At 42.7% G+C, this 26,888-nt stretch overlaps 1 long non-coding RNA gene across 1 annotated transcript in view; it reads right to left on the bottom strand.

Moving 5' to 3' along the window:
• The window catches only part of LOC131753461 (uncharacterized), a 93,230-nt gene that overhangs the window by 13,136 nt on the left and 53,206 nt on the right, over window positions 1–26,888 (bottom strand). The window contains exon 3 of the long non-coding RNA XR_010839632.1: window positions 13,243–13,347. This is a non-coding gene — a long non-coding RNA (uncharacterized lncRNA). The remainder of the gene's footprint in view (window positions 1–13,242; window positions 13,348–26,888) is intronic.

The raw sequence follows: 26,888 nt of genomic DNA, 5'->3' as shown, positions 1-26,888 counted from the left end.
GAGTTTAGTTAGAAATGGGCATCTTTCTAGTTCCTCGGAGTTAGAAAGAAGGAAGGGCTACACTTGGTGCAGAGAGAGAGCTTTAGTCAAGCTGCTTTTTGGTCATGAAAAACAATGACCTTCTCAAAAGAGTTCAGTAAAAAGGGGTTTGAAGTATGGGTACTGGCAACTCATCAAATCCAGGAATAGGAAATAAAACTGTCAGCTCCCTGATCTGGGAAGTCATTAGAGAGGAGTGCCCTTTACTCTGTGTCTCTGCAGCTGAGTGGGCTCTCATCTATCTCTTGTCTATTTTTCTCTACACACCAATTCCATTCTATCTGATGGGCAGACTGGTTTCCTCTAATTATGCATCAGTTTGTTGTAATAACCTATCATGGAAAAGAATCTGAAAACAAAATATGTATAACTGAATCACTTTGCTGTACACCTGAAACTAACACAACATTGTAAATCAACTACACTTCAATAAAAAAAGAAGAGATGGAGTATCCCCCAACAAAAAATATAATTATTCATCAGCTTGTGTTTGCCCCCAAATGGCCACTCCAGGCATCAAGTCTATTTGAGTTTCCAGGGGGAGCATCACCATTGTTCAATGTAGTCTCTGCATGTCTTAGTTCAAACTCTCAAAAAAGAGACATTTGTTTGCACAGTTTATTTGTTCCAGCCAAGCCACACAGGTCATACATAGATCATTGGTCCGGCAATGGATTATGCCTTCAGTCAAATTATCCATCAATGGCAATCACTGGAGGCTGAGGGAACAGGGCATGTCTTACATAAGAATGGGATCATGTTGAATGTTATGACAAGTTCTAGTACAGAAAGCAGTGTTATTAAATAACACGGACTATGTATATCCACCAATCATTCATTACAAATGTCCACTGAGGGAAAACAGTGGATTACAGGATATGACAGTGGATTGGAGAATAATGAAGCTTATTCCTGGAAAGATTCCTAGTGAAGATGGAAGGAAAGGGGGTCTATGCAGAGGGGACCAGGAATGACTTTGTGCCAAGCTGATAGAAGAGTTGTATTCAGGATCCACGAGGAAATGGGGTCAAATGTGATGGGACTTCAAACAGGACACAGGCTGTACGGCCCTTCTGCAATTCTTGGAGTATTCAGTGTGGACAGAACTTAGAGATCATCAAGTCCAATGCTGTCATACTTCAGATGAGAGCACTGAGGGCCAGAGTGGCAGGTGACAAGGTGACACAGTTGTGGTCACAGAGTTTGAGTTAGAACCAAGGCCAGAGTCTAAGTCCCTGTCTCCAAACTCAACTTTTTTCTGCTATAGACCATTCAGGATCCCTCAGCTAGCTCACCCTTTTGCTAAGGCAATCCTCTCTTTTAATACTGGGGATCTGAACAATGGATACCCGGTAGTGAAGGGAAAGAGGAACTAGACCCTTCTCTGTGGTCACTGTTGGAGGACAATCCACTCCTTGGCATTGTCCTCATCCTCTTTTCCAAAACTGTTCGCACCCTGACCCACACATCCCTGAGGAACCCCAACACTGTGTCATTTCTCAGAGTATATATGAAGGGGTTGAGGAATGGAGCCACAACACTGCTCAGGACGGAAGGGACCTTGTTGATCTCCAGATATTCTTCCTGGGAGGGAGTCACGTAGATAACACCATGATGCTACCAGAAATCACAACCTCACCTATGGTCAGGTGGGAAGCACAGGTGTTGAAGGCCTTCTTCCTCCCACTTGCAGAAAGGATGCACGCTACTGTCAGGACGATGTACGTATAGGAATATGCCACGAGGACTATGCAGCAGAGGATGACTATGGACGAAAGCATAAAATCCATCAGCTCAATGGCAGTGGTGACACACAGGCCAGGGCCAACAAGGGCCCAACGTCACAGAAGAAGTGGTCAAAGATGCTGGAGTCACAGAAGGACAGCTAGGAGATGAGGATGGTTGGAAAGAGCACAGGTAGGAAGCCTCCCACCCAAGAGAACACAATGGTCGCAATGCAGACAGGAGGCCTCATGACGGTGCTACACTGCAGGGGGTAGCAGATGGTGACATAGCGGTCGTAGGACATGACTGTCAGCAGGAGAAACTCTACTGTGCCCTGGAAGAAGTAGAAATAGCACTGGCTGATACAGCCAGCAAAGGAGATGGTTTTATCCCCAGATACTGAGTCGGCCAATGCTTTTGGAGAAATGACGGAGGTGCAGAGGATGTCCAGGATGAGAGGTTGCACAGGAAGAAGTACATGGGGGTGTGGAGGCAGGAGTAGGACAGCACAACAGAGATGATCAGCAGGTTCCCCAGGAGCGTCAGCAGGAATGTGGGCAGTAGCAACACCAAGAACAGCAGCTCCACCTGCCTGCTGAGCGGAAATCCCAGCAAAAGAAACTCCATCACCCCAACAGTCTGATTCTCCATGGGCCCGCAGGCCCAGCTCAGTTCCCCTAATGGAACAGAGGGAGATGTATTTAGGAGCGTGTTCAGTGTATGAAACCCCATGGCTGTTCACTAGAAAAATACAAACATAGGGCTTCCCTGGCCTGCCGATGCAGGGGACGCGGGTTCGTGCCCCGGTCCGGGAAGGTCCTACGTGCCGCGGAGCGGCTGGGCCCGTGAGCCATGGCCGCTGAGCCTGCGCGTCCGGAGCCTGTGCTCCGCAACGGGAGAGGCCACAACAGTGAGAGGCCCGCGTACTACAAAAAAAAAAGAAATAAAGAAAAATACAAACATAGAATGTGCTACTCCAGATTAGATATATGAGCCAAATTTAACTTGGTTTTAAATTATTTGCCTATGGAGTTGGAAAACGTATGTTGTTGCTGTTTTTTTTAATGATAATGTTCACTGTTAATAAGGGAGCCTGCCATGAGAACTCACTATCACACAGTTCATGTGAACTTCCTAAAAAGTAATTTAGCAATTTCTATCTAAAACCTAGGGACTAGGGCTTCCCTGGTTGTGCAGTGGTTAAGAATCCACCTGCCGATGCAGGGGACACGGGTTCGTGCCCCGGTCCGGGAAGATCCCACAGGCCGCGGAGCGGGTGAGACCGTGAGAAAACCAAAACATAAAATAGAAGCAATATTGTAACAAATTCAATAAAGACTTTAAAAATGGTCCACATCAAAAAAAAAAAAACCTTTAAAGAAAAGAAAACAAAACAAAACCTGAAAATTGCACCAATCCTTAGACTTAGACATCCTACTCCCATCTTGAGGAAATAGTCATGGATATTTTGCCACAGGGACATTCATCACAAAATTGTTTATAATAATGACAATTTGGCAACAACTTAAATATCCAAAAATGGGGGATGGAATAAGTAAACTGTGGAATATCTAAATAATAACATATCATGTAGTCATTAAAAATTATATAATAATGCCAAAATATTCACAATGTATTATTATTATTAAGGGTTTGTTTTAAAAGCAAGTTATAAACTAGTAGTAACATTATGATCCCATTTGGGGGGTAAAATGTAAATCAGCAAAGATCCTAATATAGTCAAGATGTTGCTAAAGGAGAAGATGGTGGGGAGGACTTGCCTAAGCAGATATCACGACATAAAACCAGAGTGATTAAGGCAAGATGGTATTGGCACAAATATACTCAAAATGACCATCAGAACACAATGAAGAGCCAAGAAACAACCCCACACAAATATGGAACAGTGCTACATGTCAGAGACAAAAGGAAGCTGGTACTGCTGATTGTCCATATGGGGAAATGTAAAATTAGATTCCCTGTTTCATAGCAGACACTAACATCCATTCCAGATGGACAAAAAAATTAAATGTAAAAATCAAAACTTCTAGATAGGAGAACATTGTTTTGGGCCCTAGCATATAAAAGAATTTACTAAAGAAGTTCAGAAAAGTGCTAAACAAAAAAGAAAATATTGATAAATTAAGCTACATTAAAATTTAGAATTTCTGTTTATTAAAAGACCCCCAAAGTAAAGTTAAAGGCAAATTACAAACAGGGAGAACATATCTGTGACACAGATAACAGACAAATGTTTAGTAACCATAATATATATCAGTATACTGATTTTTACAAAGCCATAAGGCATAGATAAGCAGCAATCCAATAGAAAAATGGGCCAAACATTTGACCTGAATTACATTAAAGAGGAAAGAAATATAGCCAATAAATGTACCAAAAGATGCTTGATCTCATTAGTAATTAGGGAAATGCAAATTAAGACAGTAGCAAGATACTATTTTATACTCCCTATATTGAAAAAAATAGACACATGATAAAAACAAGTGTTGAAAAGACTGTGAATCCATACAAATTCTTTTCTTTTAATTTTTTTAAAATGTTATTGAAATATAGTTTAGTGTTTAATTTCTGCTATACAGCAAAGTGACTTAGTTATACAATATATTTTCTTTTTCATATTCTTTTCCATTATGGTTTATCACAGGATATTGAATATAGTCCCCTGTGTTATACAGTAGGAACTTGCTGCTTACTAATGACCAAGACTGTCTATGGACTGGACTAGGGAAGACAGAAAAATAAACTAGTGAAGATAAAAGCTGCAAAAATCCCAAGGATTGAGTTAACCTCTGCCCATCTCAGAATTCGCTCTCAGCCACTCCTGCATGGAGTCTTTCCCCAAGACCTGCCCCCACCTCACTGTAGTCACATCACACAGTCTCTGCAGCCAACTCACTGTGTCTGTATTGCACAAGGATCTTTTCTTTTTAAAAAGCTTCCTTGAGATGTAACTCATATACCATACAATCTGCCCATGTAAAGTGTACAAATCAATAGCTTTTAGTATTTAGTTGTGCATTCATCATCACAATCAATTTCAGAACAATTTTATCAACCCCCCCCAACCCCACGCAACCAATTTTTAAAAAATTTTTATATTGAAGTATACTTGATTTACAATATCATGTAAGTTTCAGGTGTACGGCACAGTGATTCGGTTATATATATATATTCATTTTTAGATTCTTTTCCCTTATAGGTTATTACATAATATTGAGTGTAGTTCCTGTGCTATAACAGTAGGTCCTTGTTGGTTATCTATTTTATACATTGTAGTGGGTATATGTTAATCCCAGCCTCCTAATTTATCCCTCCCCTCACCCCCTTCCCTGGCAACTAATCTACTTTCTGTGTCTGTGGATTTGCCTATTCCGGATATTTCATATAAATAGATTATATAATATGTGGTCCTTTATGTCTGGCCTCCTTCACTTACCATAATGTCTTCAAGGTTCTGCCACGTTGTAGCATGGATCATTGCCAAGGATCTTGAAGAAGGAATGTGTCAGGAGGAAATGCCATGGCCCCAGGGAGAAGCCCTGACCCCTAGTCACGGCAGACACACTTGCTTGGACACACACACACACAGCAATTACCAAGAGCAGACATATTCAAATTCTAGAAAATCAAGAAGAATGATGCAGAGGGTGAACCTTGGTCACCAAGGCTGGAAATAGTAGGATGAGGGAGCAAGACATCTCATTTAACTCTCAAAACACATCTTTGCAGGAACTGCCACAGCACCCAGTGGAAAGTAACCCCTTAATATAAAAAATTTCAAGAAGTTTAATAAAGGCAAAGATACATGCCTTAGATTATAACAGGACCTTCTGCCCTTTAGGCAACCCAGAAAAGCCAAATGGTTGCTCTGCATTCAGCTCAACTGGGGACCCCTCATGCCACCTCTAAACTCAGGTCTGCTCATCTGGACTTTGCTGCCACCTAGAACCTTCTACAGTAATTACCCTGATCAAAAGCCACAGTGAGCTTCATATTAGACCAGCAGCATCTGACAGGTGAAATGAACCCCTCCCAACTCATCTGGACTTCTGCCCTGGCTGTGAAGTCTTCCCTGATGAGTGTGCACATGGTGTAGACTGTTGGAAAGTTTAGTCTGTTGGGTTTTTACACTCCTTAGGAAGTTACAGGGAGTGGCACCCATTCCAGTACTGAGAGGTCTAGAGATCTTCTGGGCCCTCACCCTAAATGGGTGAGGAACAAACCTTCAGTCCAACTGGGCCATCTACTGACCAACTGGAGCCTCTCATGCTGTCTATACAGTCTGACGCAGGTAGGGAAGGTGGGGTGGAGCCTCCCCAGCAAGCTACTGGATGGTGCTTTGTCCCCCTCTCATGCTGCCACCCTCCCTGCCCCCTCTGTCATCCTCTGCTCAATGCCTATAGGCTAGTTTTGGTTGCTTCTTGGGAAAAGGAACACTGCACTCACCTGACAGGCAACAATTATCATCCCGCTTCTTTCATTTCCTCCTCCTATGTCCCCTCAATCCAACATGTACCACCTCCCCATCAGATATTTTCAGAGACTGGTAGGCCAAATGTCCCTGGGGCTAAACTTATCCTACGGTTACTGCAGGACAGTTGAATCCTGTCGGGGAAATATAGCTAGTATATCGAGAGAAATCTGGACCTGGAGTGGAGAGACCTGGTTTCAAGTTCCACCCCTTACCACCTTTGAGACTGGACAAATCACCTCACCTTTCCAGACACCTGCACATAAATCCTCACATGATTAAGCAGGGATAATCCTCTTTTTCCTATCTTTCTCACAGCCTGGTTGAGAAGCTCAAAATGGAAAATAAGATAATGCATATGAAGTGCCTTAGAAAATCATAAACCACCATAATCAAATGTTGCTGTTATTTCAAGAAGCTCTGCTGGGCTTCCCTGGTGGCGCAGTGGTTGAGAGTCCGCCTGCCGATGCAGGGGACACAGGTTTGTGCCCCGGTCTGGGAAGATCCCACATGCCGTGGAGTGGCTGGGCCGGTGAGCCATGGCCGCTGAGCCTGCGCGTCCGGAGCCTGTGCTCCGCAACGGGAGAGGCCACAACAGTGAGAGGCCCACGTACCGCAAAAAAAAAAAGAAAACAAAGAAGCTCTGCTATCATGCCATTTTTGGCAAAGGACAAATCCTGTTTTCCTCGTCTTTATGAGATATGGACCATCCCACCTTAGAACACTGTCACTCCTGGCCCCGGGATACATCTCATCAGACTGCAGTTCTGCCTTAAACAATTGTTTTCTCCTTGGACAGCGTATCTGGTTGGCTACAAAGAGTGAAGACAAGGGAAGATGCTTCTTTACATGGGAGTTTTGCTTAAGCCTCCCTGCCTCGGATTCCTGGAATGAAGAGACCACCCCACCGTCCTCCACCATCTGCATTCTACAGAGTGATCAGCAACACTCACCCAGGGGACTCAGCAATACTCACATTAGCCTAAATGAGGCACACTGGCCAATCCCCAGCATGTCCTGCCCACAGGGCAGCACCAGGCTTGGGCACCGTCACACTGAGGTTTCCACTGCCGCAGATTCTGCATGATCAGGGCTGAAAGGGGCAATACAATGGAAGGGTCTCACGTATGGGTCCCATGCTTGGCTCCCATGCTTGGCTCCCACTGGGGCAGGGCGGGGCAGGCTTGGTTCAGGTGAGAGCATGCACTTTCTGAGAAGGATCCAATCATGGGGGAATCCTCAGAGGCACAATTTACCAAGCTGTCCCTGAACACAGCATGAGCCTGATGCCCCTGGGGCCCACTTAGGAAAGGATGAAACCCCAAACATGTCTACACTAGCAAGAACAGGAGGTGGAACACTGGCCAGGATCAACACTATCAGACATATCTCGGAGAGTCTCAGAGTGCGCAGTCCTCCATCCGCCCCTCTCCAGTACCGCTGTGACAGTTGTCCCCACCCTTACCACTCCATGCTACCAAGTACCCTCCTCTCCGGCATCCTAAAGTTCTGCTATCAATATGCCAAATCTTCAGTGATCTCCCACTATCCAAAAGAAAAAACCAAGCTGCTCCGCTGGGTACTCAAAAGCCCCACCCACGGTCTCTCCCAGAATTACCTCCCAGCCTCAGCTCCCACCTTACACACTCCTGTACACATCTTTTACTTCAGTCTGACCACTGTCTTCACTCTGCCCCCAGCTGGCCCAACTGGAATGTCTCCTCCACCCACCTTATTTCCAGAGTCCAGCTCTTGTCCCTCCTGCTCAAGACTAAGCTGGGTTCTCCCTCTCTAGACATACTTTACTTGCCACTTGGAATCAGGAATCCACAGTGTAGAACTCAAGTGTTTTTAACTTTAAAAAAATTTTATTTATTTATTTATTTATTTATTTTTGGCTGCGTTGGGTCTTCATTGCTGCGCACAGGCTTTCTCTAGTTGCCGTGAGCAGGGGCTACTCTTTGTTGCGGTGCGCGGGCTTCTCATTGCGGTGGCTTCTCTTGTGGAGCACGGGCTCTAAGCATGTGGGCTTCAGTAGTTGTGGCACGTGGGCTCAGTAGTTGTGGCTCGCGGGCTTAGTTGCTCTGAAGCATTTGGGACCTTTCCGGACCAGGACTCAAATTCATGTCCCCTGCATTGGCAGGTGGATTCTTAACCACTGTGCCACCAAGGAAGTCCTAACTTTTTAAACTTAAATATAACACATACACAGACAAGCACACAAATCACAAGCTCAATGAATTATCATAAAGTGAACACACCCGTGTAACCACCACCTAGGTCATGAGATAGAATGATACTAGCGCCCCAGAAGTCCCTCTCTAACTCCTTTCCTCCATCCCAAAGGTAACCTTTATCCTAATTTCTAACATCATGGGTTAGTTTTGCCTGTTTTTGAAATTCATATAAATGGATCCATATAGTATCTGTTGTTTTGTGTCTGGCATCTTTTGCTCAATCTCACATTTGGGAGGTTCAACTGTGCTGTGTGTGATTCATTTTCATTGCCATTTAATAGTTCATCCTTTCACATACGTACACATACCCCTTTAGTCAACTAGCTTGAATGGATCTGTTTTTTTAATTCAAAGTATCAATGACTAAGGAAAGATATCATTTTTCTAATCAGGAAGGTTTTTTTTAAGATCTGAAGCAGAACTCTTACTCTATAGAAATTTATTTAACACGAATAACGTATAAATTTACAGATAAAGGCACAAACTTACTATAAAGATCAATGATCTCAGAACAGTACCTATATGAGGACAATCCTCCAGAAAGTTTAAGGCTGCCATCTAATCCTGCTTTAACTTCAGCCACTCCCATGCCTGCCGCCTTCCTCTTACCTGAACATGTTAATAGCTCTGGCAACTGGCTAATTACAATAGGTTATAAGGACAAATATTTTCCAGACCCAGCAAACAATTTTATGACGTGCTAGCAATCCCCATGAGGATGCTGTTCATAAGTTTTTTTAAAAAAGCATTAGCTTCACTATATAATTGCTGTTTCGTATTAGCCACTACCTCCCTCCAATTGTAAATGATCATAGAATTTTGGAGATGAAAGAATCCCAGTGCTACAACCTTCTCATTCCACAGATAGAGATATTAAATCCAATACAGGTCAAATGAGTTACCCAAGGTAATAAAACTGTTGAAGGAATAAAACCCAGCTCTCCTAAAAGGGAACCCTCATACACCATTGGTGGGAATGTAAGTTGGTGCAGCTACTATGGAAAACAGTATGGAGGTTCCTCAGAAAACTAAAAATAGAGTTGCCATATGATCCAGCAATCCCACTCCTGGGTAGATATCCAGACAAAACTGTAATTCTAAAAGGTACATGCGGGACTTCCCTGGTGGTCCAGTGGCTAAGACTCCACGTTCCCAATGCAGGGGGCCTGGGTTCGATCCCTGGTCAGGGAACTAGATCCCACATGCCACAACTAACAGTTCAAATGTTGCAACTAAATATCCCACATGCCACAACTAAAGATCCTGCAAGCCACAATGAAGATCCATGTGCCGCAACTAAGACCCAGCACAGCCAAATAAATAAATAAATACATACATGCACCCCTATGTTCATAGCAGCACTATTCACAATAGCTAAGACATGGAATCAACCTAAATGTCCATCGACAGATAAATGGATAAAAAAGATATACAATGTAATACTACTCAGCCATAAAAAAGAACAAAATAATGCCATTTGTAGCAACATGATTGGACCTAATATTATCATACTAAGTGAAGTAAATCAGAAAGAGAAAGACAAATACCATATGATATCACTTATATATAGAATCTAAAATATGACACAAATGAACAGAAACAGACTCACTGACATAGAGAACAGATCTGTGGTTGCCAAGGGGGAGGTGGGGTGGGGGTCGGGTGCATTGGGAGTTTGGGGTTAACAGATGCAAACTAGTATATATAAAATGGAGGGACTCCCCTGGTGGTCCAGTGGTTAAGAATCTGCCTTCCAATGCAGGGGACGTGGGTTTGATCCCTGGTTGGGGAACTAAGATCCCACATGCTGCGGGGCAACTAAGTCTGCACACCCCAACTACAGAGCCCACATGCTCTGGAGCCCGAGTGCCACAACTAGAGAGAAGCCCGCATGCCATAATGAAAAGCCCTCATGCCACAACGAAAGATCCCACATGCCCAACTAAGACCCGACACAGCCACAAAAAATAAATAAATAAATAGATAGATAAATAAATAGATACATACATTTTTTAAAATGGATAAACAGCAAGGTCTTACTGTATAGCACAGGAAACTATATTCAACATCCTGTGATAAACCATAATGGAAAGGAATATAAAAAATAATGTATATAACTGAATCACTTTGCTGTGCAGCAGAAATTAACACAACACTGTAAATCAAATATACTTCAATTAAAAAAAAAACCAAACAGCTCTCCTGACTAGAGCAGTTTGTTGGAGAAGAAAGTCAATGAAGGCTGGAGTTATAGGCAAAGGAGTCATGTGAGATTAATACTGAGCATGCATAAATAACTTCCAGTCTTTAGACAGAGGGCAATGAGCACTGGAATGTGAGTAGAAGGAGCCAGGTACTGGGTCAAGTCACCACTTATCAATTATATGATCCCTGAAGGCAGAAACTAGATTTTATTCATCTTGGTGTTCTCTAAGCCTAGTACCACATAAGGGATGTGAGAGAGGCTCAGTAAGTGAGTGAGCAAGCAAACAAGTGGATATGAAACCATACACTCTGGAGAAGTTTATGTAGAGAAGGAAAAAAGGGTGGAGCTTTGGGGAAAGCCCTTGGTTAAATCACCATGGGGAACAGGAGGAATAGTCAGAAAGCAAACCAACAGAAACAGAATCGTGCAGGATTAAGAAGCAGGGGAGGAGAAATCCAAGATGGCAGGAGCGTCAATAGTGCCAAATATATGGAGAGGTTATGAAGAGCAAGAATGAAGAAAAAAGTCGCTAGTCAATTTACAGAAATAAGGCAAAATGTCTGTTACTAAGCTAGACCAGCAGCATATTTTGGCTGGGCAAGAGTTGGGGTTCCAGTGCATCTGGGAAGAGCAGATAACATCCATCCTCCACCTGGCACCACTGACATGCTTCCTAAGGTCACACCCCAGAGCATCCACTTATGTTAATTAGTGCCTTGAATGCTGCAGCAGAGGTAAGAAGTGCCCCCTCATATCTATTTGCATATACCAATTTGCATATAAAATGAGGACTCTCCCAGGGGTTCAAAGGGACTGGAACTCTAATCTTCTTGTAGATTTAAGGACATAAAAATAGATTTTAGGGTGGCCCCAGCCTGAGAATAAGTTTCAAGAAAGGACTATGGAATCCCTAACAGGGAGCTTACCACAGGGAAGAAAGTATGTGAACTGGTGGGCTATGCTCAGCATCAAATCTTTGGTGCACTGTGTCTTCCATTCTGGCAGTTCTTTGGAAGAATCTGTGGGTTTGGGGGCTTCTGAATTGATAGACCTTTTTCATTAAAGTTTCTGATATTTGGGGGCTCAGTTCTGTTTACTATGGAGCCCCATCCCTTTCTGAACTTAATTGGCCTAGGAGTAGGTTCTGTGAGCAACTTGACTGTGTTCAGCATTGCTCATAGCAGACCAGTGATGTAGGTGTTTCTGAAAGTGGTAGTGGTTACAGTGGTTCCTCTTGTTCCCTCGCTGGCAGTGGCAGAGGACTTTGAAGTGACCCAGACCAGCTATTAGGGTGATTCAGTCCTCAGCATTTATCAAACACCCTCCTGAAACACAGTAGACCCTGAGATGCTCAGTAAATGCAGCTGAATGATGACTTCAAAGAAGCCTTTAGAATAAATTGATATCAAAGACATTGCAAAAACCAGGTAGCAGTGTGAGAATCCTCAAAATGTCACTTATCTCTTCCCCAGACAATCATGGACTGTACATGTCTCGGGTCACCACACTAGGTCAGGACCAGAGGGTCGGACGAGTGAAGAGTTCACACTTCAGCAGCCCTGGCTTTAAATGTCAAGAAGAATAGTGACAGTTATGTCACCATCAAAGCCCCTCGTGGCACTGATGCCATTAGTGTTTGCACACCCTGGCCTGGCTTCTACCAGGCAAGCGCAGGTTTGCTTTTGCCTTTTAGCTCTCAACATTTATTGACACTTCCTTCATCTTGGACACTTCGGGTAGGTACTGGACACACATCAGTGAACAAGCCCCGTCGTTGCCCTCCAGGGGTTTATGGTCTTGAGCAGAAGGTCCACAGATGAACTCCAGGGTATTCTGGGAAAACCCTTGAAATATACGTGAAATGGTGTGTCTACGTAGATTAGGGTGAGGATGGGAAGAGTCAAATTCTCATATGACTTTGTGACTCAAAAAACGTTAAGAACCACTAATTGGAACCATCCATTTCCCTCATTTCTAGGTTCTTGGTAAGTAATCAACCACTTAGAGCACCTCCCGATGCCTCTCACCTTTTACTGTGTCCATGACTTGCCTTCCTCGCCAGCTCATGGCAGACCCCTGGCGGTGGAGGAGGGGAGCACACCTCATGACTGCCATTACCTCAGTTCCCAGGGGCTCTGTCCCAGGAAGGATGAGTTTACCCAGGGAGTGGCCGCCCCTGCCCTTTTGGATGACTTTGGGCTCATCCAGTGAGCAGGCCACTGCCTACTTCCTGACAGGCAGAATGACTAGGGAGGAATTTTTAACTCTTTCTGAAGTATTGCTTGCTTCCTGAGACTTCTCCATGCTAGACATCCACTGACTGAGGTGAAAGAACACACTTTTCTTTTACAAAGGGTCAGTGAGATCTCAGGGAGTGGTTCTGACTGGGAGGAACAGGGCAGAAGGAGGGAATGGACTGGGCAGAGCATTTCTGGTTAGCGGTCCTATCTCTCATGCAAATTAACCAAATGTCATTCTGAAATGCTCATCACTCCTAAGTACATTTTTGTTAGTGTGGCTCTCTTGAAACAAAACACACCCACCTCCAGACACTCTCGGAGCTTCAGAAGGAAGGGACGGATTCCCCTGGTCTTCCCTTAGACGGCACCACCAATCTCCTCCTAGATGCTTTACTATTCTGCTGATTTCTGTAAGATAGAAAACACATTTAAAGAAAAAAAAATGTGTGATGAAGTGTTCTAATGTGATTGAACCCCCCAATTTTTGAAAATGTAATGTCTAAGAGCCAGAATAATTATTTTAAACTTATCAGCAATTTTCAGATTCAATTTTGGGAACAGACTATGTTTGTTTGGGAAAATATTCCAATGGCTTTATGGCAGCAAAGCCAAAATAGTGTCTTCAATGGTTAAGACAGAGAGAGGTACACTGCTCTCTTTCATGACATTGAAATGGCTTGCATTATGGAATGAGATCCATCTCTGCAGAAAAAGATGTGTCCTGAGAAGTGAGCCTGGGGCTAAAATGGGGTTTTCCCTTCTTACTGGGTCTCAAAGATCAGGGTCCTGCACCCAGGGATGAAAGGAGCAGAGACAGATATAGGCAAGGGTACTACATGGCAGAAGGTAGGTTTTGTGTCCATGTGGCAGCAGAATGAGGGATGAGGAAAGTGTAAAAGGAAAAAAAAAAAAGCCCTGTCTAGGTATATATGGCTGGTGGACTCCAAGAATAATAATTTCCTGTATCTCGTTCTATGGGGTTTTCCTCCCTCTTTCCTGTACAAGAAGTCCTTCCTATTATCCCAAAGCTTTGGTAGGTGCTGGTCTGTGATGTGCTTGGACAGATAATACAGGGGTCTTCGTCTGTACTTGGGGTGAGGAGGTATGGGGAAAGCAGTAGCAGTTGGAGAAGCTGGTCACAAGATGGCCAGAAGTCCAGCAGAACTCCAGAACCAGCAGGGCTAGGCAGAAAATGTAAGCATCCTCTGGCAATTACATGGGTAGGGAACCAGTCCACAGCTGAACTTTCAGTGGTGGATCAGGATCCGAGCTTGGACTTTTGTGATTTTAAACACTGAAGGGAAGGATGACCTTTGGAGACTAGAGAAGCCAAAGATTTCAGAGTTTTGGTTAGTTAGTTAGTTAGTAGTTGAGTTGCCCCCAAATCATTTATGGCCAAATGTCATGAAAGCATGAACAGTAAGACTTAAAGGCGCTTAAGGAAGGAAAGGTTGCTCTTCCCCATGATGGCTGGGAAGGCTTCACAAAAGAAGAATTTGAACTTGATCTAGAAGAGGAGGTAGCAGTTGGAAAGGGGGAGGAGCAAGAAGAGCACTCTTGTTAGGAGAAATGGCAGGAGAAAAAGCAGGAAGACGAAGGGTAATTGTGCTTTAAACAAGGAATGTTCCTGTCTGGCTGGAAGCAAGCCTATATTCTTCAGTATTCATCCTCCATACTTCAAATTACTTTAGGTCCCATTCCTGAGGTCCAAGGATGAGAACATATTACGCTCATCTCAATGGAGTAATCAAAGGTGCTGAGACATCTCGAGTCAACTGGTATCATTCTCAGAGAGAGACCAATCATCCCAAGAGGATGAGAATTGTTCTAAATGATTCACCGTTGGTTTTCTCATGCCTCACATCCCCTTCTCAAAAGGTACTCCTGAATCTTACACCCAAAACCCTTGAAAAATGCTGCAAGAAATGCACATCTCCTCTTCTGCCCAGACCCCACAGCTACTTTCCTCTGTGCAAAGACTCCTCTGGGAATGAGGTGTTTTGCTTTCTTGTTTTCATTTAAAAATGCTTATTCAGCACCTCTTCTGTGCCAAGCCTGTTCTAAGTATAGAGTACACAGCAGTGAACACACCAGTCTCTGCCTTCATAGACTTTTCCTTCTAGTGGGGAAGACAGACAAATATAAATATGTAAATAAAATGTCAGGTAGTGTTATGAATAAAAGTAAGTAAGCATAGTAAGGGGACAGGGAAGGATAAGAAGGGGCTCTGTTTTACACATGATGGACAGGAAAAGCCCATCTAAAGATGTGACATTGAGCAGAGAGAGGCTGTAGGTGTGGAGGCCCATGACTTGAGATGGGCCCAGGTTTTGAGAAGGCCACTCTGGGTGGGCAAGCTCGGTGGACACAATGGATGAAGAGGTGGAGGGGCAGACAGAGACTCCTAGAAAAGGGACAGAGGAGGAATTATCCTGTAGCTCCTGGACGTGGACCACTCCCACCCATCACAGCCACACAATGCCCATGGTCATAGCCCCACTGATCCAGCCCTTGGAAGGGCCTTGCCTGCCATTTTTCCCTCACTCCCTCAACCAGACTCACTAAACTTTCCCAAAGTTACTATGCTCTGCAACTGGGGGATAAAAGGGCAAACTTCCAGCTTCAAAGTTAGAGCAATCAACAGCCAAGGGATTTGAGGTGGCTGGGGCCTTATTATCACAATGTTGTAATAAGTCTCCAGAGAAGCTCCACAACTTCACTCCAGAGAGGGGAACATTTCCCTCAGTGAATCAATACCTGGGGCTCCAAGTTTCAAAATTCCACAGAAACCAGGAAACCATCCAAACACATCTATATACTAGATGCACATGGAGTCACAAAGCCTCCCAAAAATGACTTACACCCAGGCCTTGGTAGGGATGTTACTCCTGAATGTAGATGAAGGTTAATACAGCAGGACCCCTGGGGCTGCCCGTGGTGGAGCTAAATGAATCTCATCACCCACAGTTACACCTATAGCTCAAAAGGAAAGGACAGGAGGACAGACCCCAAGACCATCACCACAGGGTGGTTCACTTGCTCCCTCACCCACAGAACCCAATAGCAAGGGTCAGAGTCCTCTCAGCTGAGAATGTAATGGTTTTGATGAAGCTAGAAAGGCAAGAAGCTACTGAAAGCCTGGAAACCCCCTCCAGCTGGGTGACTAGGAAAATCCAAGAGTAGCTGCTTCTCAGCCCTGAGGTAACTTGGGGTCTGTTTAAGGTAGCTGAGTGGTTGGAAAACGAAGAGCATGGGGCTTGTCAAAGAGGATGCAACACAACCAGGCTAAATAACAATAGTGAACATTTACTGAACATTTACTACATGTGTTCCAAACACTACATGTTATCCCGAATCCTCCAAGCAGACCCTATGAGCTAGGTGCTGTAATCCTGAAACCCACTCCACCGAGGAGGGGGCTGAGGCACAGAGACCAACAAGGTACTTGCTTCCAAAGTTATATAGCTAGTTAATGGAAGAGTCAGGATTTAAATCCAGGTCAGAATCCAGAACCTGTCCCGCTAGATGTTACCATGCATGGCACTCTGGAAACAATCTTGTAGCCTGAATAGTCTCAGTATGGCTCTGGATATAGTGGGTACCAACTATCTTTTGGGTAAATGACTTTGCTTTTCTTTTTGGCTGCACCACACGGCATGTGGGATTTTAGTTCCCGACCAGGGATCGAAACTGTGACCCTGCAGTGGAAGCACGGAGTCTTAACCACTGGACCGCCAGGGAAGTCCTGTGAATGACTTTTTACTATCAGGGAAATTTGCCTGACCGATGTCATAAGGATTGTTTCTCTTGGAAAATCCCATACTTTTGTTAAGTGCCTGGTTGGTATGAACTCTTCATTCCCAGAAGCGTAAAGAGCTGGGCTCTGTGAACTCCAGGGCCCCTCCCTGGCTTGTACTCAGAGTTCTGATGGAACCGCTCTGGGTGAGATACAAGGCAGAGGCTAATCCACAGAGGGAATCTGTGGAGCTCAGCAGGTCTACTGCGGGCAGAACCTGATCTACACCCTTCCTGTTTTCAGGGCACTGGACACCATCCTGGCTAACCCTACACAGTTTTGTGAGTTGCAGCTGTCCCTGGGTCCGTTTGAGAAACCATTCAACTGTCTTCTCTCTCCAACCAAAGGGATAGCCACCTCACCTCCACCGTGTGACACAGAGAGCATCTATGGAGCTCTTAAAGACAAGCAAGGGGAAGCAGCTGCATGGTCTCCCACAGAAGGCCATTCCCTCTACTATCCAATCTAAATATTTCCTGTCACACACCAGAGCATTTCCACTCTCCATGAGGAAAAACAACAGAGGGTAACAACTGTCTGCTTATAATTCAAACAGCCACTGTGTCTCTTCCAATGGCCAACTCCCTCTCTTCTTTGATCATTTCTGAAACATTCTTAGATGTCTCTTATAATTATATAAATAGATCTGATTTTTTCCAGATTTTTATTATGAAAATGTTCAAATACACAGGAAAGCATTAAAAAAATAGTACAATGAACACCCCAAATCCACCATCTGATGCAAATTTTTAACTCTTAGTGAGCATCTATACTTCTGTGGATAGATGAGATAGATGACATTTCTAAAGACAGGAAAAAGGTTCAAATATTCACAAGAAACCTAATTAATGACTATACTCAAGGTGAAATATTAAAATAATTCATTCATAAAATAATAACATTGAAATCAGAAATACATAAGTTTGATAGTCACTAATTTGATCTTGGTTAAAAATTATAACAGAAGACCAAAGCTATAAGCCTTAGTTAACAATGTAACAAACTGCCTTGAAGGAAAGGGAGAACACTGACAAAGAGGCTTTAAGATAAAAGAATAAAAACCATATGATCATCTCAATAGATGCAGAAAAAAGCTTTTTTTTTTTTTTTTTTTTTTTTTTTTTTTTTGTGGTACGCGGGCCTCTCACTGTTGTGGCCTCTCCCGTTGTGGAGCACAGGCTCCGGACGCGCAAGCCCAGCGGCCATGGCTCACGGGCCCAGCCGCTCCGCGGCACGTGGGATCTTCCCGGACCGGGGCACGAACCCGCGTCCCCTGCATCGGCAGGCGGACTCTCAACCACTGCGCCACCAGGGAAGCCCCAGAAAAAAGCTTTTGACAAAATTCAACACCCATTTATGATAAAAACTCTACAGAAAGTAGGCATAGAGGGAACCTATCTCAACATAATAAGCCATATATGACAAACCCACAGCAAACATCATTCTCAATGGTGAAAAACTGAAGGCATTTCCTCTAAGATCAGGAATAAGACAAGGATATCCATTCTTGCCACTATTATTCCATATAGTATTGGAAGTCCTAGCCACAGCAATCAGAGAAGAAAAAGAAATAAAAGGAATATAAATTGGAAAAGAAGAAGTAAAACAGTCACTGCTTGCCAGTGACATGATTCTATACATAGAAAATCCTAAAGATGTCACCAGAAAACCACTAGAACTAATCAATGAATTTTGTAAGGTTGCAGGATACAAAACTAATGCACAGAAACCTCTTGCATTCCTATACACTAACAATGAAAGATCAGAAAGAGAAATTAAGGAAACAATCCCATTTACCATCACAACAAAAAGAATAAAATACCTAGGAATAAACCTACCTAAGAAGGCAAAAGACCTGTACTCAGAAAACTATAGGGGCTTCCCTGGTGGCGCAGTGGTTGAGAGTCCGCCTGCCAATGCAGGGGACGCGGGTTCGTGCCCCGGTCCGGGAAGATCCCACATGTCGCGGAGTGGCTGGGCCCATGAGCCATGGCCGCTGAGCCTGCGCTCCGCAACAGGAGAGGCCACAACAGTGAGAGGCCCGCATACCGCTTAAAAAAAAAAAAAATCTACAAACAATAAATGCTGGAGAGGATGTGGAGAAAAGGGGACCCTCCTGCACTGTTGGTGGGAATGTAAATTGATACAGCCACTGTGGAGAACAGTATGGAGGTTCCTTAAAAAACTAAAGATAGAACTACCAGACCCAGCAATCCCACTACTGGGCATATACCCTGAGAAAACCATAATTCAAAAAGATACGTGTACCACAATATTCACTGCAGCACCATTTACAATAGCCAGGACATGGAGGCTACCTAAATGTCCATCAACAGATGGATGGATAGAGAAGATGTGGCACATATATGAAATGGAATATTACTCAGCCACAAAAAGGAATGAAACCGAGTTATTTGTAGTGAGGTGTATGGACCTAGAATCTGTCATACAGAGTGAAGTAAGTCAGAAAGAGAAAAACAAAAACCGTATGTAACTCATATATATGGAATTTTAAAAAGCAGTACTGATGAACCTAGTGTCAGGGAAGGAATAAAGACTCAGATGTAGAGAAAGAACTTGAGGGTGCAGAGGGGGAGAGGAAGCTGGGATGAAGTGAGAGAGTAGCATTAATGTATATACACCACCAAATGTAAAATGGATGGCTAGTGGGAAGCTGCTGCATAGCACAGTGAAATCAGCCCGGTGCTTTGTGATGATGTAGAGGGATGGGATAGGGAGGGTGGGAGGGAGGTTCAAGAGGGAGGGGATATGCGGATATATGTATACATATAGCTGATTCACTTTGTTATACATCAGAAACTAATACAATATTGTAAAGCATTTATACTCCAATAAAGATGTGAAAAAAAAAGAAAAAAGAAAACAGTCATAAACCAACCATTGAGTCTTGTTAGATAGATAAGAAGACAGCAAAAATATTTACATATCAGTTACTCAAAAATTTAGTGAAATCTACATCTTTTTCCCCTGGATCTTGTGCTTACAGAATTGAGCATTTATCTGAATCAGTCAACTAAAAAGGCCAAGGAGCATTCCCACATTATTGAAAGAGTTTTAAAAAAATACTTCCATGGGGACGTCCTTGGTAGCACAGTGGTTAAGAATCCACCTGCCAATGCAGGGGACATGGATTCAAGTCCTGGTCCACGAAGATCCCACATGCTGCGGAGCAACTAAGCCTGTGTGCCACAACTACTGAGCCTACGCTCTAAAGTCCGAGAGCCACAACTACTGAGCCCACATGCCACAACTACTGAAGCCCTCGTGCCTAGAGCCCATGCTCCACAACAAGAGAAGCCACCGCAATGAGAAGCCCGCGCACCACAACAAAAAGTAGACCCTGCTCACTGCAACTAGAGAAAGCCTGCACATAGCAAAAAAGACCCAACACAACCAAAAATTAATTAATTAATTTTTAAAAATACTTCCATGGATAGTTGTAACATTGAAATTAAAAATATTTGTTACAGGGCTTCCCTGGTGGCGCAGTGGTTGAGAATCCGCCTGCCGATGCAGGAGACACGGGTTCGTGCCCTGGTCCGGGAAGATCCCACATGCCGCGGAGCAACTAAGCCCGTGAGCCATGGCCTCTAGGCCTGCGTGTCCGGAGCCTGTGCTCCGCAACGGGAGAGGCCACAACAGTGAGAGGCCCGCATACCGCAAAAAAAAAAAAAAAAAAAAAAAAAAAAAAAAAAAAAAAAAAATTTGTTACAGGAAACCATATGTATTTAAAATGTTTATTTTCAGAAGACTGTGTTCATATAAAGTTGTAAACTATTTTCATGAGAGGTTGATTTATTTACCACTATTATTATTATTACCTCACATATGGAATTATATAGCTAAATAAATGCTCAGGAGAAAATTCATAGCCTAAAATGCTTATAAACAAAAAGAATAAAAATTAATGACTTGAGTATGCAAAACAATAAATTAGGAAGAAAAATTAAGAGGAAGGAATTAATATAGAGAAAAGCAAAAAGTAATAAATTTTTATAACTAAAAACAGCAAATACAAGAACTGATTTTTGAAAATCAACTAAACAGATTAACTATTAGTGAGCCTAACTTTTTTTTTTTTTTTTGTAGTACGCGGGCCTCTCACTGTTGTGGGCTCTCCCGCTGCGGAGCACAGGCTCCAGACGCTCAGGCCCAGCGGCCGTGGCTCACAGGCCCAGCCGCTCCGCGGCATGTGGGGTCTTCCCGGACCAGGGCACGAACCCGTGTCCCCTGCATCGGCAGGCGGACCCTCAACCACAGCGCCACCAGGGAAGCCCAACAGTATGAAATATTCTTGACAAGAAAATCAAACTTGAATCTGATCAAGCCTCTACATCAAACAACCAGTCTTCAGGGAATACAGAGGGGCAGAGGAATGGGCTGCACAGCACCACGAGGATGCAAAGAGTAAGCAGAGACTGTGGGCATGTTATAGGACAAATGACAGGTTCACTCAACTAAATTGTAAGGGGAAAAGAGAGAGCGAGCCAGGATGAGGATCTAGATTTTAGAAATCTTAGGGGAACATCAGCAAGTTGCAAAGTATGGTCTGTTATGTTATGTTAAAAAATTTTTCAAGATGACCAGAGAAATATGGACAGGAAATATGATAGGCTATTTAACATACTAAGCTCACTATGCTGTATTAGATTATATGTACTGTTAGTATTGTATATATTAATATATAATATTATTAGTATAAATATTAAGAAATTATTAAACTTATGTTAAGAGAAATATGTCAAGAGAGAAAAAGATAAAGTAAATGTGGTACATTGTTAACATATGGGGAGTCTGGGTGAAGGATATATGGGAATTCCTTACAACTTGACTGTAAATCAGAAGTTTTGTTAAAATAAAAAGCTAAAAGAAAATAGTGTTTCACTTCCACCAGTCTCAAATGAAATCAAAATAACCAAGACAGAGGAAACTGTCTCTCTAGAGCCACAAAGTCCTTGTTTACACAGAGGAAGTTTATATGCTTCATGTGGATAGCCAGCTGTGCCATCACTACCTATTAAAAGTATCCTGGCGCAGGGGGACTGACCTGAAGCAGGAATGGAGCCCGGGTCCCCACAGGGCCGGAACTCCACAGTCGGTGAGCTACCCTGGAGCCAAAGAGGAGGGCAGCCAGATGTCTGACCCCACCCCTGCCCCCACTCTGCCCATGGCCTCACCAGCGCCACCCTTGGGGCTGCACACCAGGTCATCCATGGCATTCAAGACATGGTGGCTCCTAATGTAATCTTCTTACGGTGTCTCAATAACATGTGGACTCCTTGAGGCCAATTAGCATCACAACTTTGGTTGAACTGAATCTGGGATTCACCAGGGCTTTGGCTTCGGGACAATGCCTGGCTGAGTCCACAATGATGGGAGGTGGGTCTCCTCAGGACACACTGGAGCTTCAGTTCCTGGACAACACTGGGTCTCACCCATGAAGACAGGAGCCCACTGTCTTCAGGACTGGCTGGGAGGCACCACCAGAAGTAAAAGGTGAAGAGAAAGTGGGGAGAAGCTTCTTGTATGTGGCTGACTGCTGAGGGGGTCCATTTTCAGAGGAGCCAGCAGAGGAAGGGCTCCATGTGGAATATTGTGGATTTCAGGTAGTTTTGTGTGTGGTGTAAACAGTTCCCAGTGTCTTTCTTTGGTGTGTGGTATCTAGTTTCGTTGGCATCATTTATTAAGGGGACTTTCCCCAGTGTATGTCCTTGGCAGCTTTGTCATAAATTAACTGACCACATACATGTGGGTTTATTTCTGGGTTCTCTGTTCTATTGCTCTGGTGTATGTGCCTGTTTTTGTGCCAGTTCCACACTGTTTTGGTTCCTGTAGCTTCATAGTATAGTTTGGAGTCATGGAGTGAGTTGACTCCAGCTGTGCTGCCCTTTCTAAGGATTGCTTTGGCTATTTGGGGTCCTTTTTGGTTCCACACACATGATAGGATTGTTAGTTTGGTTTCTGTGAAAAATGCTATTTTAATTGTGTTAGAGATTGAATTGGATGTGTACAGTACTTTGGCTGAATGAACGTTTTAACATTATTCTTCCAATGCCAGATCACAGCATATTTTTCTGTTTGTTTCTTCTTCAGTTTATTTATTAGTGTCTTACAGTTTTCATTGTGCAGGTCTTTCACATCATTGGTCAAATTTATACATAGGTATTTTGCTCTCTTTGATGCAATTGTAAACAGAATTGTTTTCTTAATTTTTCTTTCTGATACTTTTTTATTAGCGTATAGAAACTCAACTGATTTTTGTGTATTGTTTGTATCATACAACTTTACTAAATTCATGTATTACTTGCAACTTTTGGTGGTTTGATGTGGAAAACTGTAATTCAAAAATCCCATTGTTTCTACCATATCCCAGGTCATCCACAACACCCAAGACATAGTGACTACTAATATTATCTTCCCACAGTAAAAATAAATTAATTAATTAATTATAATTAATTAAAATAAAAGTATCTTCATTTTCCCATTTGATTGAAATACTTTTCGTATATTTTAAATTCTCATACGCAATGGGATCTATTTTGGATCTTTCATTCTATTTCCACCAATCTACCTGCTATTCTTATGTCACTGTCATCCTGATTTGCTATGCAGCTTTGAAGTCCATTCTGATACAAGGAAAGGCAAGCATATCATTACCAGCTTTTAATGTTTCCACACACAAAAAATTTCTTGCCTATTCTGAGGCACTTATTCTTTTATTTAAACATTAAGTTTGTTTTATTCATACACACACACACACACACACACACACACACAGGTTATATTCTAATTATAATTACATTGGATTTACTTTTGAAAGAATCAATTTCTTTAATATTGACTTCCCAAGAGCATGGTATGTCTTTCCATTTGTTCAGGTTTTATGTAAAATAATTTTCTTCATAAAGATGTTCCTTTTCTTGTTTAAGACAAGCATTTTATAGTCCTTGTTGCTGTAGTTCTTGTTGTGAATACATTATTTTTCCTATTTTCTTATGCTTTATTAACTCTAGTGATATAGTACTACATCTCTTGGGCTTTATACAATCATATTACCAGCTTGTGTTTATCTCTTCTTTTCCAACGTCTCTACCAGCTATATCATTTTGTGTGATTGTATTTGCTAGAAAGCCTACAAGATAATATCAAATAATGTCAATAGCAAGCATCCTTATCTGGTTCCTAATTTTAATTGAAACCATATTTCAATGAGCTCTACTGGTGTGTTTGGTAATTGGTTTTTGTTATATTTAAGAAGTCTGCTTTTGTCCCTATTTTTATAGAGTTTTTAAATTAACAATGGTTACTGGGCTTCCCTGTCCCTGGTGGCGCAGTGGTTGAGAGTCCGCCTACCAATGCAGGGGACACGGGTTCGTGCCCCGGTCTGGGAAGATCCCACATGCCGCGGAGCGGCTGGGCCAGTGAGCCATGGCCGCTGAGCCTGCGCGTCCGGAGCCTGTGCTCTGCAACAGGAAAGGCCACAGCAGTGAGAGGCCCGCGTACCGCAAAAAAAAAAAAAAAAAAAAAAAAGAATGGCTGCTAAATTTTATCAAAAGTTTTCAGCATCTATTGATATGATCATAATATTTTTTATTTAATTTGTTATTGTCCTAGATTATGTTGCTAGATTTTCTGATACTGAACACACTTGTATTCCCAGAATAAACTTTTCTAGGTATGATTTATTATCCTTTTGATAAATACCAGATTTTACTTAGTAGTATTTAATTTAGCGATTTTCCTCCTATATTCAAAAGCGTGCTTGTTCTGTATTCCTTTCCCTTATTTTTAGGTTTTAGGTTCAAGTTATGCTGGCTTCTCAATAGGAATCATAGAGATTTCCATCTTTTTCTGTGACCTAGAATAGTTTAAATAACACTGAGATTATCTGGTCTCAATCAATCTCACAAAATATAGCTGTGAATCTATCTGGTTCTGCCCCCTTTTATTATTAAATCTTTAATCACCTTTCCAGTCTTCAATATTTAATTGGTCTACTCAGATTGCCACTGGCCTGCCTAATTCACACCTTCCCACCCTAGAGAGAAGTTTACCTCTCAGCAAACCTAGCCAACTTACACAACGCCAACAGTTGACTCTCTCATTCAAGGAATGGCCCTTTTATGGAAATAAACCTACTCCTCTTGGGAGAAAAACCCACACCAGCTACCTTTATTTAACAAACTCTTTATTCATAAATATAACTGGATTCTCAAGTACCACCAGATATTTGAATAAAAATCAGTAGCATGAAGAAAGAAGTACAAAGATGAACAAATGGGCAACTAATATTAGAGAAACCTGAGGTGATAAGGAAACTAAAATTGCTTTAAAATTTATGCAATACTCAAAATGATTGAGTGTATATGATACTCATAAAAGCATATAATCTGTGAGGAAAAAGGAACAGAGAACAAAAATGCTTTTTGACATGAAAAATACAAATGTCGGGCTTCCCTGGTGGCGCAGTGGTTGAGAATCCTCCTGCCAATGCAGGAGACACGGGTTCGTGCCCGGGTCCGGCTGGGCCCATGAGCCATGGCCACCGAGCCTGCGCGTCGGGAGCCTGTGCTCCGCAACGGGAAGAGGCCACAACAGTGAGAGGCCCGCGTACCACAAAAAAAAAAATTTTTTTAATACAAATGTCAAGAAATTGCACTGGGGCTTCCCTGGTGGAACAGTGGTTAAGAATCTACCTGCCAATGCAGGAGACACAGGTTTGAGCCCTGGTCCGGGAAGATCCCACATGTCACGGAGCAACTAAGCCCGCGAGCCAACTACTGAGCCCGAGTACCACAACTACTGAGCCCGTGTGCCTAGAGCCCGTGTGCCTTGAGCCCATGCTCGGCAACAAGAGAAGCCACCGCAGCGAGAAGCCCACACACTGCAACAAAGAGTAGGCCCTGCTCGCCAGAACTATAGAAAGCCCGCACGCAGCAACATAGACCCAACGCAGCCAAAAATAAATAAATAAAATAAATAAATGTATTTTAAAAAATAAAGTTGTTTTAAAAAATTACACTGGACTGTGTGAATAATAAAATGAAAATAAGATAATAAGAAATCAGAATTAAATTTAATGCCCTATAGTGGAGACTAGAAAGTAAATAATTTCAAAATATAAAAATAAATTTAAGCTACATGGAAGATTGATCCAGAAGTCAAAGATCTGTCTAAGAGAAGTTTCAAACTGAGACAATGGCAGGAAGGAAATATTCAAGGAAATAGCTGAAGAGAATCTCCTCAAACTTCATGAGTCTTCATTTTGAAATGATCTATGTGGAGGCAAACAAAATTAGTTTTTAAAAGACTCATTCCTAGACTCCATCTAGTAAAATTTCAGAACTCCAAGGGTAGAGAAAATCCTGAAAATTCCCAGAGAGGGAGTGAGAAAACAGGTTACCAGAAGAAACAAGGGTAAGAAAGGCACCAAACTTCTCATCAACATTTAATTCCCAAAGACAATTGAACAATATTTCAAATTTTTGAGTGTGGGAAAAGGTTTGTGTGTTTTTACTGTTCAATTAATTTTTTTATAAATAAAACTTTTACTTGGTAAAAGAATGAAACTATATTCAAAGTGTTCAGAGTCTCACTCCCATCCCCACTTGCTCCATTCCCCACTCACCTGTCTCCAAAGGTAATAACCATTTCTATTAGTTTCTCATTTATCCTCCAAGTTGGAAAAACAATTTTGAAATTAGATTTCTAAACAATCAATTCAAATCAAGCCAAAAAATCAATCAAGTTTGGGCAAAATAATTGCATATGCAACACAAGCACTCAGAGTATAGCATACAATGGGGTTTGGGGAAATAAAATGCTAGAAAAAGATTCTAGCAAAATGAAAAGGGAACCAAGAAAGAGGACACACAGGATAGACACTAGTTATATGGCAGCCTGCTGAACATGACCTATGAAAAGCGAAAGAAGCTGAAAAGAAGTTGAGGAGGATCTGCTAGACCCAGAGACAGATATACTAGGATAGAAAAGTACCAAACTACCTAGAGGCAGTGCTCCGCAACAAGAGAAGCCACGACAACGAGAAGCCCAGGCACTGCATCGAAGAGTAGTCCCTGCTCAACGCAACTAGAGAAAGCCTGCGCACAGCAACGAACACCCAACACAGCCA

Source organism: Kogia breviceps, chromosome 3, assembly GCF_026419965.1.
Source record: "Kogia breviceps isolate mKogBre1 chromosome 3, mKogBre1 haplotype 1, whole genome shotgun sequence".
Lineage (NCBI taxonomy): Eukaryota > Metazoa > Chordata > Mammalia > Artiodactyla > Physeteridae > Kogia > Kogia breviceps.
Note: the sequence above shows the minus strand (reverse complement) of the source record. Positions and strands in the feature narration are given on the sequence as shown.